Genomic DNA, 15,813 nt, shown 5'->3' on the forward strand with positions numbered 1-15,813 from the left:
GAACAAGTCGGTATCAAAGAACGAGCCCACGGTTCGTTATCGGAAACCGGCTCTCGTTGCCGGATCACAAAGATCCATGGGCGTAACCGGCAGAGTTTTAATCGTACCGGACTTGTCGCGAGTTCGTTCGATTCTACGCGCGATTCTAAGCAACTTTTTCCTTTGCGAAATTCTTCTGCGACGCTCCGTTCGCGAGTTATTCGAGATAAACGTGGGACCAATCGCGCGGCACGCGCGACCGACGCCCCGCCCGCGCGACTGCCGGTCGCGTCGGGCGCTCTTCCATTGGTCCCGCGTTTTTCCTCGATATCTCGCGAACCGGGGCTCGTAGAGAATTTTTGCAAAGGAGAAAGTTTGCTCGAAATCGCGCGAGGAATCGCCTGTTTCACTCGGACTCGCGGTTTCGGCGCGATTAAATCTGCGCCGATTACTTTCGGACTTTGCAACGAGAAAACCTGCGATCGGGATATTCGACACCGGCAAATATTTGCTCAAGGAATATTTATATTCCGAACGGATGCGACTTAACGGAAATTTATGACCGTGTACATCGAACCACGACCAACGGAAGAATGAACGTATCGGTGAAAAATCTTCGGTCGGGATCGCGATCGCTTCTACAGCGATGCGACAGAGGAGTTCGATTTAAGCATGCACAAATATGTTCGAAAGCCCTTTGACATATTCCCGGGGAGCAGCGCCGAGCGCAACTCTCCACGGTCCTCCACGGCGGACTAAATCGGAAGTCAAACTGCAGAGCGGCGGTGGGGGAGGGGGGAGGGGGGCGTGCACGCGATTTACGAAGGAATCGAAGAATGTTCCGACGCAGGAAAAGCACTCCGGGCCCGCGCTGCGCCGCCGGCTATTTAATCAGGAGAGCCGCGTTACGCTTGTGCTCCGATATTCGGCAAAGCGTATCGAACAAATATCCGCGTCGGCTCGGATGCGTCCTCGCGTCTTTTTGTACCGTCTGCTACAAAACCGGTGGCGGGGAGGACGCGCCAGTTGCCCGCGCGTTCCCAGTTAATAGCTGGTAAATATTTAGCGGAACTAGAGGGGGATGGGCGAGTGGGGGGGGGGGGAGAAGAAGCGGCCGAGGGAACGGGAAACGGAAAAAACGGTTTCGGCCGCGGACGAACGTTTCGCGGACGACGATCCCGGACTCTTGTTCGACGTTGCCTGATATTCAATCGATCGGACGGCTTCGCTCGGATCCGATTGTAACCGGCTCCCCCCTCCCTCCCCCCCGTTAATTACGTTTTCGACGAACGTCGACCGCGACGCAAAGGATAATTGCGATATTGCCGAATCAATTGGCGAATCTCTCTCTCTCTCTCTCTCTCTCTCTCTCTCTCTCTTCCTCTTTCTCTACGGGGGAGAGAGACAAAAAAATAGAACGCGAAGGCCGACGATTCTCGCGGCGCATTTTTACGAGAATGATTTTTTACCGCTCGATTTTTTTACCGCGACGCGGCAACAGCGCGCGGCCCGCGCGCGCGTACAATTTTGGCCGCCGCGCCGCGCCGTCACGCGGTTCACGTTTCCGCCGATGATGCCCGTGTAAACAAGAAACCGGTGTAATTTCCCCTCCCCCTTCCCTCCCGCGTCGGATCGCAGAAAACATGTTGCGGCCGCGAGCCCAGCCGTTTCACCAGCGACTCGCGGCAAAAAAAAACAAAACTACACGATGTTTTCCGAAACGGAGCCGTGAAAAGCTTGTCCGTTCAAACGCGGACAAATTCTTCGCTCGTTGACTCGATGATGCTACGCGTCACGGTTTCGCAGCTATAGGTTGGGTGTAATTCGAAAAAATTGCAATTGCGAAATTGAAAAGGCAATTTGGAACGTCGATGTTATATTATTATGTTTTATTATATATTATTTGTGTTGTTGTATACTATTATATATTATATTGTATATTGTTTATGTTATTATTTATTATTACATATTATATTATATACTTTTAATGTTATTATATATTATTTTATATTATATTGTATATTAATTCTATTATTATTTATTATTAAATATTATATTATATACTTTTAATGTTATTATATATTATATTGTGTATTAATTATGTTATCATATATTATTTACGTTATTATATATTATTAAATATTAAATTGGTGTCACGCAAAAACACAGTCGATTTACAATTTTTTACGTCTTTCCACCCCTTTTTGGCGGTTTTTTTCGAACTTTTCTTACGATCGAAGGCGTTCGACTTGGACATTTATATTTAATTCCATGTTACTCGAAATCCAGCGATACCGCCTTATTTCACTAAAAAATAATGATTTTCATTTTATAGCATTTTTCAGTGTCCCCCCACCCTTCGCACTTTTTCTCACGGTTAAAAATATTCGCCACAGACCTTCATGCTTAATTCCATGGAACTCGTTAAAAATTACCGAAAATTATTTCGATTCAAACATCGCGACACTTTCGAACGAGAGATTCCCCCACAATTTTTCACGCCGGCGAGAAAGCGAGAAAGCGAGAGAGAGAGAGAGAGAGAGAGAGAGAGAGAGAGAGACAATCGATTTTTCCGTTAATCCGCCGCCGGTTTCCAGAAGCTCGGAACGCTAGTCGGACGCGGATAGCAGAAAATTAGAAATTTATTGACTCCGGTCGCTCGTCCTATGTGTGCGCGAACGCGCGCGCGCGCGCGCGCTACGCGAACTGTGTGTCGGTGTGTCACGCGCCATGCCGCTGCCTCTAGGTCACGCTTGTAATCCGAACGGTTATGAGCGGCGCATTACCATAAAACACAATGGACACCGGCGGCCCCGTCTTTCGAGTTTTCACGCCGGGGCAATAAAAGGAACGGCTGAGTTACGATTAATATCCGAGCGGGAAACGCCGAACTAAAAACGATCGCCGAATTCACGGGCCAGTCCGTAAAAACCGGGAACACCACGAGCACACCGGAGACAGGCTCCTATCGGCTCCATTGTTGCCCCCGCCGACCCCCGCCGTCGAAATCTTGGCAGACGCCAGCCCGCGAGCACGCTTGCCCCTGCGAATTCTTTGAGACGTTCGAAGCGATCTTACGATCGCGATTTGGTCCGTTTGGTCCGTTCAAATAGAAATTTTCGAAATCACAGATAATATTCTAGGATGTTTTTTTTATGTGGAAGATAACTTATCGATGATTCTAAGTTGGCAAACGTGGTTGCATGTGTGTGAGAACATTTGATATAATTTGATATAATATGCTATAGTATAGATATAATATATTATAGTAGATTTAATATGTTGTAACAGATATAATATGTTATTGTAGATATAATATATTATAACGGATATAATATATTACAGTAGATACAATGTATTATAGTGGATATATGTTATAGTACATATAATATATTATAGTAGATATAATATTTTATAATAGATATAATATTTTATAATAGATATATTCTATTATAGAAGATATAACATGTTATAGTAGATATAATATATTCTGGTAAATATAATATTTTATGGTAGATATAATCTACTATAGTAGATTTAATACAGGGTGTTCCACAATTATTTTAACAGCCGAAAATGAGGGGTAGCTGAGGTCATTTGAAGTAACTTTTTCCTTTGCGAAAATGCAATCTGCGGCTTTGTTTACGAGTTATTAACGGAAAACACTGACCAATGAGAGATGACGGCGCGAAGTTCGAGAGCCTGCAGCACGAGGCTTTGACAGATGATCGGGACGGACTCGAGCCGCGTTCGAAGTATTGAAGAAAAAACGAAGCGAGAACTTTCCGGATTTTTTTTACTACGTAACAGTGATATTTTTAAGAAAAACGCTGTTCACCTTTACTTTAGAACGTCTGAAGAATATTTACTAATTTTCCGGACCCGAAATAGTATATTGTAGCAGATGTAATACGTTATAGTAGATATAATATATTACAGTAGATATAATATTTTATGGTAGATATAATATTTTATGGTAGATATAATCTATTATAGTAGATTTAATATATTGTAGCGGATATAACACATTATAGTAGATACAACATATTATAGTGGATATAACATGTCATAGTATATATGATATATTATAGTAGATATAGTATTTTACAGTAGATATAATTTTTTACAGTAGATATAATATTTTATAGTAGATATAATATATTATAGAAAATATATTATAGTGGATATAATATCTTATATAGTAGATATAATATTTTATAGTAGATATAATATATTATAGAAGATATATAATGTATTATAATGGATATAATATCTTATATAGAAGAGAGAGGTATACTATTTTATAGTAGATATAATATATTATAGTGGATATAATATCTTATATAGTAGATATACTATTTTATAGTAGATATAATATATTATAATGAATATAATATATTATATCAGATATAACAGACATATCGTAAATATACATTTGCAGCACTGAAAAGTCCAAGCATTCCAAAAAATCTGTACCTTCTGTCACTAAATAGTGGCACGCGAAACACAGAAATTGCTTCGTACCATCGTGTAAAACCATTAAGAGCAAAACAGCGATGATTAACACAGTTTCAAAAGGGACGATGCCGCAAAAAAAAAGGATAAAGACCAAGTGATCAGAATTGAACGGTCGGACGACGCGCATAGGAAGAAGCCGGATGCTCGGATATAATATTCAGCGGACGGTAGGACGAGGGCCGTTGCGAGGAGAGGGGCTGGTCTTGTTTAAGATCGTGTAATGCAATCTGGGCGTAAATCGCTGGGGAGTGTGTTGCGAAATGCGGATAGCTGTTTGCCGGTGCGGTTCACGTATGTAGAGCAAGTGGCAGCATTCCAAATCTCGCCACTTCGTGGGATAAACATTTCCGCTAGGACAACCGCTTCCGCCAGTTATGGATGCTTGGCAAGGCCCCTAAGACTCGCCTGACGTGTGCGTGCACCTTATTATCCTAATAGGGATTGCTGGCCGCGATTGTTGCCGGACTCGCGTCACCGGATCAAACCCAAGCGGCTCGTTTGCATCGGATCAACGATATGCATCCTCGGCGCAATCGCTTTGCCGATGTTAACAATATTGATTAACAATATTAATTATAATAATATGAAGGTGTACAAGTTTAATTTTGATTTGACTGCTTTATCGCAGCACAGAAAAATCGAAGTCGAATATATCTGAACCTAGCTAAATTTCAAGCCGAAGGAGTGGGGGGAGCGAGCTTGCGTGGCGCGGCGGCCCTCGCTGATTCGCACTGCGCCGCGGAGTGGGGGCGCAGTAGACGTTACCATACAGTGGCCGCGTGACGTAACGCAAGTTCATGCGTCGCGGCGGCTGTCGTTGATTCGCACCGCGCGGCGGAGTGGGGGCGCGGTGGGCGTTCCCACGCGGCGGCCGCGTCACGTGGCCTGTCCCGCCACTCCCTCGGCTTGAAATCTAGCTTATTCTTCTGGCTAAACTGTCTTTCTGTGACTCCTTTATCAACGTTCTTTTGATCTATATTATAAATTAAATACGTTCGTATAATTTGTTAATTTAACAGCGTAAACTGTCTCATCGGAGAGACTCATCGTTGGTCGATTATCGTAACAGTCGGTTATTTAATTTTCCCGGTACGGCGAGCGTCCGAAAAATAATTCGCCTGTGTAATATTCTTTCCACGGCTTATTCGGCCGCGGTGTAACAGTTTCGCGGAGAACTTTCGCACTCCGCGCACCACTCTCCTCGATCACAAAACTTCGTAATAAGGATATACGGAAATATTTTCAAGTTTGGAGCAGCTCGCGGTCGCGATGCGAGCCGGGAAGTGCGGCGAAGAGGGGAGAGAGGGGCGGCAACCCGGAGACCAAATACTTCGGCGCGGCGCTAATCGCGCGAAGTGGTTGTAATCGTGGAAACTTTTTGAACGGTGTTGAGGCGGCCCTTCGTCGACCGTGCGACACGACAAACGTGTGGGAAACAGCCGCGTTCGGGCGCAGCTAATGGAATTATACGAGTGTCCCGGCCGCGGTAGGAGCAGCTCGCCGTGCGGGCTTAGGTGGTGCCTGGTCGTCGGTTAGGCTCCCGTTAGGTCAGGGTTAGGTCTCGCCGAGGGAAATTGATCCGGCGGTGCGGCTCGCCCGTCAAATCCTGTCGGCGAAACTTTTTGATGGGTTCCATGGAAATGCCGATTCCTTGTTGCACCGACGCGTGTCCCCCGCGTCCTTTAATGCACCGATTGTGTACGCGCTGCTAAAGTGCCGGATAAGCTGGCGAAAGTTCGCGAAACTCGCCGCGCGCGCCGCTCCCCCCCCCCCCCCCACCTCGTTCACCGAACAGCCGACGGTAGTTTTTTCGCGGTACACGGTGGCCCCGAATACTGAAAATGTGATCGAAATGAATTTTTTTCGTAGGCTCGTTTTTCAATCTGATTAATGGATTGGTATGGTTTATTAATGTATCTGTAGCGGAAGGGGGGGGGATGTAGACTGGATTTTATTAAAAGTTAGGAAAAATTTTTTACGGGACTTTGCAATTGATATTGAATATTATATTATATTATATTATACTATATTATATTATATTATACTATATTATATTATATTATATTATACTATATTATATTATATTATATTATATTATATTATACTACGACTTATACTGGGAATTATATTAAGAATTATATTAAGAGATATACTAAGAATTATATTGAGGCTTATATTAAGAATTATATATTTACATTTCTACTTCATATAATTATATTATATGAAGAGTTATATTAAGAATTATATGAAGACTTATATTAAGACTTATATTAAGAGTTACATCAAGAATTACATTAACATTTACATTAAGCATTATATTTACAGTTACACATCATACAGTTACATATACAATCAAGATTTACATCAAGATTTACATTAACAATTATATCAGCAGTTATATTTACAACCACGCTCAATTCACTTACCTGAACCAACCCTTGCAATAACAATTACATCAACACTCGTTCCGACAATAATACCCAAACAGCTTTCCGCTGCCATACACTTCAAAACTCGCCTCACGGCGAACTGTTTCGAAGAAGGTACCGCCGCGCGACGCACCAACTCGTACCGCTCGTATTTTCTATCGCTCCCTGCTCCTGGCATTTCGATTAGACTTATACGCGCGGCTAATGGAACGCTGGCTTACCCGCCGTTGAACCACTAACGGACCTAACACAGCACGTAGATTGCATATGGATAAATTCAATCGGCGAAGGCTTCTGATAGGCTTAACCCAAATCCGTCTTCGCGTCCGCGCGCCCCGTAATGCGCCGTTGCGTCTCGAATGTTGACGCGATCTCGAAGTTCAACGATTCCGCGGTGCGCCGCCGAATCACGTATCCGTTCCGTCTGACGGGGATGAGTGGTGGTGGCGAGGGGGGGGGGAGGCGAGAGACGTTGCATGTCGAGAAACAGTACACAAGCGCGAGCGCTTGTCCCACTTGAACGTGTCGTCTGCACGGTTACGCAAAGTGTTTTTGGGAACGCCGGTTCCTCCTCGGGCTCGATATTTACCCGCGGTCTTCATCCGCGCGTTACAAATCCCCGGGGAATCCTGGACGTTCGTCGAGGAATTCGAATTAAACGGTTGTGGCGTATTCGTTTCGGGAACTGTAAACAGCCCCCCCCCCCTTTCCGATTTTGATGGGTTTGAAATATGATGTAAAGGACGTCTTGTGGAGCAACTTTGTCCTTTGCGCGAAACGTCTAGCACTTATCGTTGCGGAGATATTCGGAAAACACCGCGGACCTAGCTCGGACCCAACGGAGACCTAACCGAGACCTAACGCGGACCTAATCCGGATGAAATTTTTTCACGGATACGTCAATCGTTCTTTTACTAAAATTGTTGGTCAAAGACGCAAGATTCTGTTGGAGAAGTAGTGTGGAATCTTGCGACCTAACCCGGACCTAATTTGGAGCTAACGCAGACCTAACAGAGATCTGATTCAAATGTTCTTGTTTGACAGGTAAATTAATTGTTCTCCTTCGCAGAAATCGTTAGTAAAGTGCGGAAGATTTACTCTTATTTTGAAGGGACACTTAAACCTAACCTAGCTTAACCTTGTAACGTCCAGGACACTTTAAAATTCGTTCTTTTAAACGAACATTAAAACAAATTGTTAAAGGAGCAATATTTTCTCCTTAAATATATCAAAAATTTACAACCTTACAACGGTGACATAACCTTGACATAATCTCAATCGGTGTGACATAACCAAATCAGAAGTGAATATTTACCTTAGTTTTCTTCTTTTAACAATTTTTATTCGATAAGAGCTAAAATAATAATGTTCTTTGCATTCTTTTTTTAAATATAACCAACGTCACAAATCCGCAGTGCAACAATAAATATTCTGGTACATAACCTTATCTTTTATCGAGAACAATTCATTATACAGGGTGATTTCAGTAACTGGGTCGAGCTATAGCCTCTGTAGGCAGCGGAGAAATTGCAGTCAGAAAAAAAGATTGCAGACGGCAATTTTGCATTGTTTATCATGCTCTCTCTGTCTGTCTGTCTGTCTCTCTCTCTCTCTCTCTCCCTTTCCCTCTCTTTGTCGTCGAGTAGTCGCAGTGCTTTTTTATAGCAGTGCATCGGCGCGGCCGCGATTACACTTTCTTGGTGAAACGTGTCTCTAGCGTGGATGATCCCAGCGCGATATTACTGTCAGTAGGTCGACTGGCTCGCTGTATCTAAAAACTCAGAGCGACGGGTATAGTTGAACGATAATATGGGAGAAGGGTGGAACAATGCTACGAGATGCTTCAAAGAATAATTGCGAAAAAAAGCATTAACAGTAGACCTATCACTGTCAAAGCGACTGGATCTTTATTATATAATTTGACGAGGTTTAAATAAAATAATAAATAATAAATTACGTTGTTGTAGTAAATATTGCGATAAACATTTCACGAGACCTATGTGAAGAGTCAAAATGACTGACTTTCAGTTTCGATTCTCAAAGTAGTTCGAATTGTGAGGACTTTTTTATCAGAAAAGGTAGAATCAAATTTTTTGGTTCAGCCAAACATTAGAATAGAAATTGTGCAAGAGAGGTCAGAATTAATAACTTCTTGTCATTTAATATTAAACAATATCAAAGAGGATACTGGATTTTGTAGATATTAGTAGATCTAGTAGATACTAAAAAAATTTAGTAGATAATAGTAAATCTAATAGATCTAATAGATGTTAATTAATCTAGTAAATCTAGTATATATATATATAGATACTAGTAAATACTAGTAGATATAGTAGATACTAGTAAACTGAGTGGACTTAGTAGACATATTAAATCGAGTAGACCTAGTAGATACTAGTAAATCCAGTAGACCTAGTAAATACTACTAAATCTAGTAGACCTATTAGATACTAGCAAATCCAGTAGACCTAGTAAATACTACTAAATCTAGTAGATCTAGTAGATATAATAAATCGAGAAGACTTAGTAGATCTAGTAGATCTAATAGATTCTAGTAAAACTAGTAGACCTAGTAGACCTAGTAGACACTAGTGAATCTAGTAGACCTAGTAGATACTAGAAAATCTAGTAGACCCAGTAGATACTAGAAAATCTAGTAGACCCAGTAGATACTAGTAAATCCAGTAGACCTAGTAAATACTACTAAATCTAGTAGACTGTTAGATACTAGTAAACCTAGTAGTCTTAGTAGATACTAGTAAATCGAGTAGATCTAGTAGATACTAGTAAATCGAGTAGATCTAGTAGATATAATAAATCGAGAAGACTTAGTAGATCTAGTATATCTAATAGATTCTAGTAACCCTAGTAGACCTAGTAGATACTAGTGAATCTAGTAGACCTAGTAGATACTAGAAAATCTAGTAGACCCAGTAGATACTAGTAAATCCAGTAGACCTAGTAAATACTACTAAATCTAATAGACCTGTTAGATACTAGTAAACCTAGTAGTCTTAGTAGATACTAGTAAATCGAGTAGATCTAGTAGATATAATAAATCGAGAAGACTTAGTAGATGTAGTAGATCTAATAGATTCTAGTAACCCTAGTAGACCTAGTAGACACTAGTGAATCTAGTAGACCTAGTAGATACTAGAAAATCTAGTAGACCCAGTAGATACTAGTAAATCTAGTAGATCTAGTAAATACTAACAAATCTAGTAGATCCAGTAAGTACTAACAAATCTAGTAGACATAGTATATACTAGCATATCTAGTAGACATAGTAAATACTAGCAAATCTAGTATACTTAGTAGATACTAGAAAATCTAGTAGATATTAGAAAATCTAGTAGGCCTAGTAAACACTAGTGAATCTAGTAGACCTAGCAGGTACTAGAAAATCTAGTAGACCTAGTAGATATTAGTAAATCTAGTAATCCTAGTAAATACTAGCAAATCTAGTAATCCTAGTAAATACTAGCAAATCTAGTAATCCTAGTAAATACTAGTATATCTAGTAGATTCAGTAGTTCCAGCAACACACAGATAACGAAGACAGCCGGTTAACAGTGCCCGATAACACCGGAATAAAAGGCTTAACTCTCCGATCGGCAATTGATTAGTCCTTGCATAAGAACGGCTGGTGAACTTTTTTGCCCTGGTGCCGTTAAAGCGGCAGGTCGCTCGCTATAATCCCTTGTCTCTCCGTCGGATGGAACGCGGGGCCGGTCGGTAAACACGGTTGTTTGGACAGCGGTGGCAATCAGGGATCGTGCCATGCCGTGCCGTGCCGGTTTATTACACGGACGCTCTAAAATTCACACTTCCTTAACGAACAACGATCGCCACTTAAGCGAAAACATTATCCGGAAGAAGCGCCCCTGCGCTTTCGCCGCAGTCGTGGGCAAACGATAGCGTGTCCGCGGGAACTGCCAGGGAAAAAAGGGAGAAAAAGGGAACAAAAGAAAAAAAAAGATGTAGGTCCGTTCTAATGGGCTAGGGTCGTTCGGCGAGAAAGGGAGGCAAGAAACGGTCGGTGGGGGAGGAAAGGGAGAAAGAAAGAACGGCGAGAAACGATGAGAACTGTATGTCGACGCGTATGCCACTAGTCTCCCTCCCCCCTCCTCACCACCGTGGAAAACACCGTGGTAGGCGGCGACCCTCTAATAAGAGACAGGCGATAAGGGTGAAGTTGGCTCGTTGGACGGTCATTTTTCAGCGCGTCCGTGCAACGTTCCCACCACGTGCCCGTTTAGTAGCGCCAAATAAAATGGCAACACCGTGCACATAAATACCGCGCGTCCCTAGTCGTTGCAAAAATTAGTTATCTGTTGGAGGATCAGTCTTTCCACCTATTCTGAAAAAATGGCGACAGTTTGAAGGGTCCAGCGACGATCTTGAATGAGCCGTAGAGTGGCGGGGTGGGGGCGCAGCGCTGGGGCAACATCGCCACTGGAAATTGTCATTGGGATCCATCGACGCCGGCCGATCGCATCCGCGGAGTGCCCCTCTCCACCGCCCCGCGGCACATTCCGGCACCGCCGCCGGATCACGCGACCCCCCACCACCTCCCCAGCATGCCCGGTAAGTCCTATCTCCGGTAGATAATTAATTTGTCTTGGCCAGGTTATGGGTTTCTGGACCAGCTTTGGACCAGCGAGGGAAGAGCAGAGGAAAGAGACGTCGTGCCGGGCTGGGCAGACAAGCGAGGAGGACATAGGGCCGCGAACATGTTCATCTTCGTTGAACCGGCTGCCGTAGTAATTACGCTTTCACGTGGTACCGGCCGAGCGGATCCGCGGCCTCTCTGTGTCTGCGCTGGCCGGAGAATGCGTCATTCACTGAGCGGCAGTACTCCGCCTCGGAGACGCCGTGCGGAGTGAAGCAGAGCCGCGAGAGGCAGCCGAACAACTACACCGAATCCTTACGCTTATTTGCCGCGCGACAACGGCACCCCCCACTCCCGCCGGGCGTCGCCGAAATGCGGGAACGCGGCGATCGACGCTCGCTTGACGCGCGAAGCCCGCCGGGAACCGCGTCGCGGATTCGGTCCACGAAAGTTCCCGGTCACGGGAAGCCCGAGCGTTCGCCTGCCAGGCGAAGCGATCGCAGCGCCGTCGCGAGAAAAAGCGGAGGAAGCTGCGTGCAAGCGCGGCGCGATAAACGCAACGTCTTGCCGCTGGCGAGAGCGAAGCGCCCGCGGCGATTGCGTTAACGCGCCGCCTCCGTTTTTCGCGGGACCCGCCAGCGGAGGCTTAGTCGCGGACATGATCGATGAGGCCGCGCCGCAGCGCCGAGTACGGGCTGTTCGACGAAATTCGTTCGCGCAACCCTCGCTGCGCTAATCGAATGACAGAGCGTCGCTGCGTGACGTAGGCGCGCACGATGTTCGAGGACGAGTTTGGTTTTTAAACGCGGAATGTAATCGACGCCGTACCCCCCCCCCCCCACCCGGTGACTCTGTGGACATTTTGCTGGAAGTTGGGTGAAAATGTGGGGAACTAATATTGAACAATATCGGAGAGGATACTGGATTTTGTAGGTACTAGTAGATCTAGTAGATGTTAGTAGATCTACAATAGTAGGCATTAGTATATCCAGTAGATGCTAGTAAATCTACTAGATACTAGTAGATCTAGTAGATCTAGTAGATCCGGTAGATACTAATAGATCTAGTAGAATTAGTTGATGCTAGTAAATTTAGTAGATATTATTAAATCTAGTGGACCTAGTAGACCTAGTAGGTCCTAATAAATCTAGTAGATACTTATAGATCTAGTAGATCTAATCGATTCAGGAGATACTAATAGATTTAATAGACCTAGTAGATACTAGTAAATCTAGTAGATCTAGTAGATCTAGTAGACCTAGTTACGGGAAAACTTATGGAACAGTGGGAAGTGATTCATGTGGTCATTCGAAGTAACTTTTTCCTTTACAAGAATTTTCTCCGAGTTGTCATTTACGAGTTATTAACGAAAAACCGCGACCAATGAGAGGCGTGACTCGGCCGGCGCGACGCGGCCGAGCGAATGAGCGGGACCGCGCCTCGGTCGCCCGTTGGCGCGGCCCGCCTTGCGGCAGCCGCTCTCGCCTCTCATTGGCCGCCGTTTTTCGCCAATAACTCGTCAACGACGCCTCGGAGGAAATTCTTGCAAAGGAAAAAGTTACTCCGAATGACCTTGGGAATCCTCTGCTTCCCTCACGTAACTTAATCGAACCGAACAGGCGTGCTATCAGCAACTCGGTGGCAATAGTTAAGAGCAGCACACGTCTGTGTATAATAATCGGCGATATCGGTATTCCCGCGACGCGTTAAAGACAGATCGCGAGTAAATAATTCCCGAGATTTCTCCTAAGAAACTGCAATGGAGCGCCGGTAACTTCTGTACGCCTCCGAAGTCAGCAAGAGCAACGAAAAACACCGAGGGAAGCCCGTTAATGTTAATGCCGTTGGCGAGCTATTAAAGCGGGAAATAAAGCGACCGTTGCGCGGGACGGACGTATAAATTAAAAACAGGTTTGGCCGTCGTCGTTGTCGTTGTCGTCGTCGAGGGGCGCGGAGCGTTAAGCCGTGTAACCGGGCTATCGGATGGATTTGTAACGATAATGTAAGGCCGAATGGAATAATACGCGAGAAATTCTGGAGAGGATCGTGTTCGCGATCAATCACTCCGGGTTCCACTTCCGAGTTTCCACGGATCGCGTGTGCCCGCGGACATTATGCAAATTGTTGATCGCGTTTTTGTTTCACTTTTTTTCTTTTTTTTTTTTTAAACATAAGGCGTCAGGCCCGATCTAGCCCGTCAGCCAACATATAATGCAATAGTATTGCAACAGTATTATAATTTGTACAGATAATATGTAATAGAGATTAATATGTAATAATTGTAATAATTGTAACAATTTGTAATTTCTCATATGATTGGACTTCAATCTTAAGTCTCAACGCACTATATACTATTATACTTTGTCACAGTTCCCTTTCCACTCGGTTTTATTACGTTACTAATTTGGCCAACACCTTTCGTCTTTTCCTTACAAATTATTTTTCACTATATTTACAACATTTATTATAATATAACTTATGATAATACTGTATGTGTGTACACTATTGCTGAGTCGGTTGAACTATTTATTTTAATTACGTTCTATTTGAAAGAGCAATCACAAGACCGTGGATCTTGATGCAAAATAAAAATTGTCCAAGAAAAATGATCTGCAAGAAACGTCAGTCAAATAACAGTGTCATTCCTCTTTTAATAATATTAATAACTTATATACAATATAATATAAAAATATTCTTGAACTCTTTTAATAATTTTTTTTGTCATAGATTGTTAATAATGCATAAAATCCGCGGTCTAGTAATCACCACCGTTCAATTATTAACATAACCTGTTTACTTACGATTGCAATTCCGTCCTTTTCAGCCGCAAGGAAATTCCGATTTCTTGTCACCAATGTTAAAACATTTACGCAATAAATATAAATCGAACACCCAATAAATATGAATCGTCTTTTTTCTTCACTTTGAAATAATTACAATCGATTTCCAGTCGAACTTCCACTCACTATTAACTACGAACGAAACGTAGTGGCAAGAGGTTAGCGTCGATCGTGTCGCGCGCAGAGTAGCGGCGCCATCTGGCGAGCAACGCGCTCGTTCCGGGCGTCGGCGTGTCCGAGGCAGCTTGATTAAGTTATAATAATAAAGTCGCGGCGGCGACGGCGAAGCAGCGGCATCCTCGCGACGTGGTATTCCACGCCGCGATAAAACCGAATTCCTCTGGTTATTATTATACGAGATGCGGCGCGCATTCGACCGGTTCAAACCGATACCTATTTGTGGCTTATGAAAATCCTTAAGCCTCGTAAATCACGCGTTATGGAACAGATGTAAATTACGATTATTGCCGGCTTTACGAGCCACGACATCGCCTTCGTAATCCGACTGTCACACCGTAAAAGCGAAAGTACGGAATTGCAATAAGTAGAGAGTTTACGGCCCCGCGATCAGCGGCGGCGTCACCATCGCGTAGGACCCCGAAGGACACCGGACCGATGGAAAGTCGCCGGGCGGAGTGGGGGGAGCGGCAATTTTGTTCACGGACACGCCCAACAGATCGTCGGGGTTGCGTACAGTGTTGCTGCGCGAGCACGGACGGTTGGATCGTATGAATGTTATATCATTTTCGCATAATTCTGGTATAACTGTTCATTTAATTGTTATACAATTGTTGTATCATTTATGTATAATTGTATAATTGTATGTTTGTTCTATAATTTTTGCATAATTGTTTATAATTGTTCTATAATTTCTATATCTAACAATTATGTTGTATTATTTCTGTATAATTGTTGTATGTTTGTCTTATAATTTGTGTGTAATTGTTGTATAATTATTATATAATTTTTTGACAATTGTATCATTTTTGTATAATTGTTGTATGTTTGTCTTATAATTTGTACGCAATTGTTGTATAATTTTTGGACAATTGTATCATTTTTGTATGATTGTTGTATGTTTGTTCTATAATGTTTGTGTAATTGTTGTATAATTGTTGTATCATTTTTGGATAATTGTGTCATTTTTGTATAATTGTTGTATGTTTGTCCAATAATTTTTGCAAAATTGTTCTATAATTCTTCTATAATTAATAATTGTTCTAATAATAATTAATAAACTAATAATTCTTGTATGATTGTTCTATAATTTTTTCATAATTTTTGTATAATTGTTCCGTAATTAATAATTGTCCTAATAGTAATTAATAATTGTTCTTTATGTGATTGTTATATGATTGTTCTATAATTTTTTCGTTATTGTTGTATAATTGTTCTATAATTTGTATATAATTGTTGTATTTTTGTTCTATAATTG

The 15,813-nt window shown here is 42.8% G+C and overlaps 1 long non-coding RNA gene across 3 annotated transcripts in view; it reads right to left on the minus strand.

The window, feature by feature from the left end:
- The window catches only part of LOC117225725 (uncharacterized), a 48,994-nt gene extending 34,299 nt beyond the window's left edge, over window positions 1–14,695 (minus strand). The window contains exon 1 of one of the 3 annotated variants that reach the window (XR_013034750.1): window positions 14,340–14,695. This is a non-coding gene — a long non-coding RNA (uncharacterized LOC117225725). The remainder of the gene's footprint in view (window positions 1–14,339) is intronic. The other 2 variants (XR_004491586.2, XR_013034751.1) reach the window with 2 other exon arrangements.
- Between the last annotated feature and the right edge of the window lie 1,118 nt (window positions 14,696–15,813).

The sequence above is a fragment of the Megalopta genalis genome, chromosome 14, assembly GCF_051020955.1.
Source record: "Megalopta genalis isolate 19385.01 chromosome 14, iyMegGena1_principal, whole genome shotgun sequence".
Classification (NCBI taxonomy): domain Eukaryota; kingdom Metazoa; phylum Arthropoda; class Insecta; order Hymenoptera; family Halictidae; genus Megalopta; species Megalopta genalis.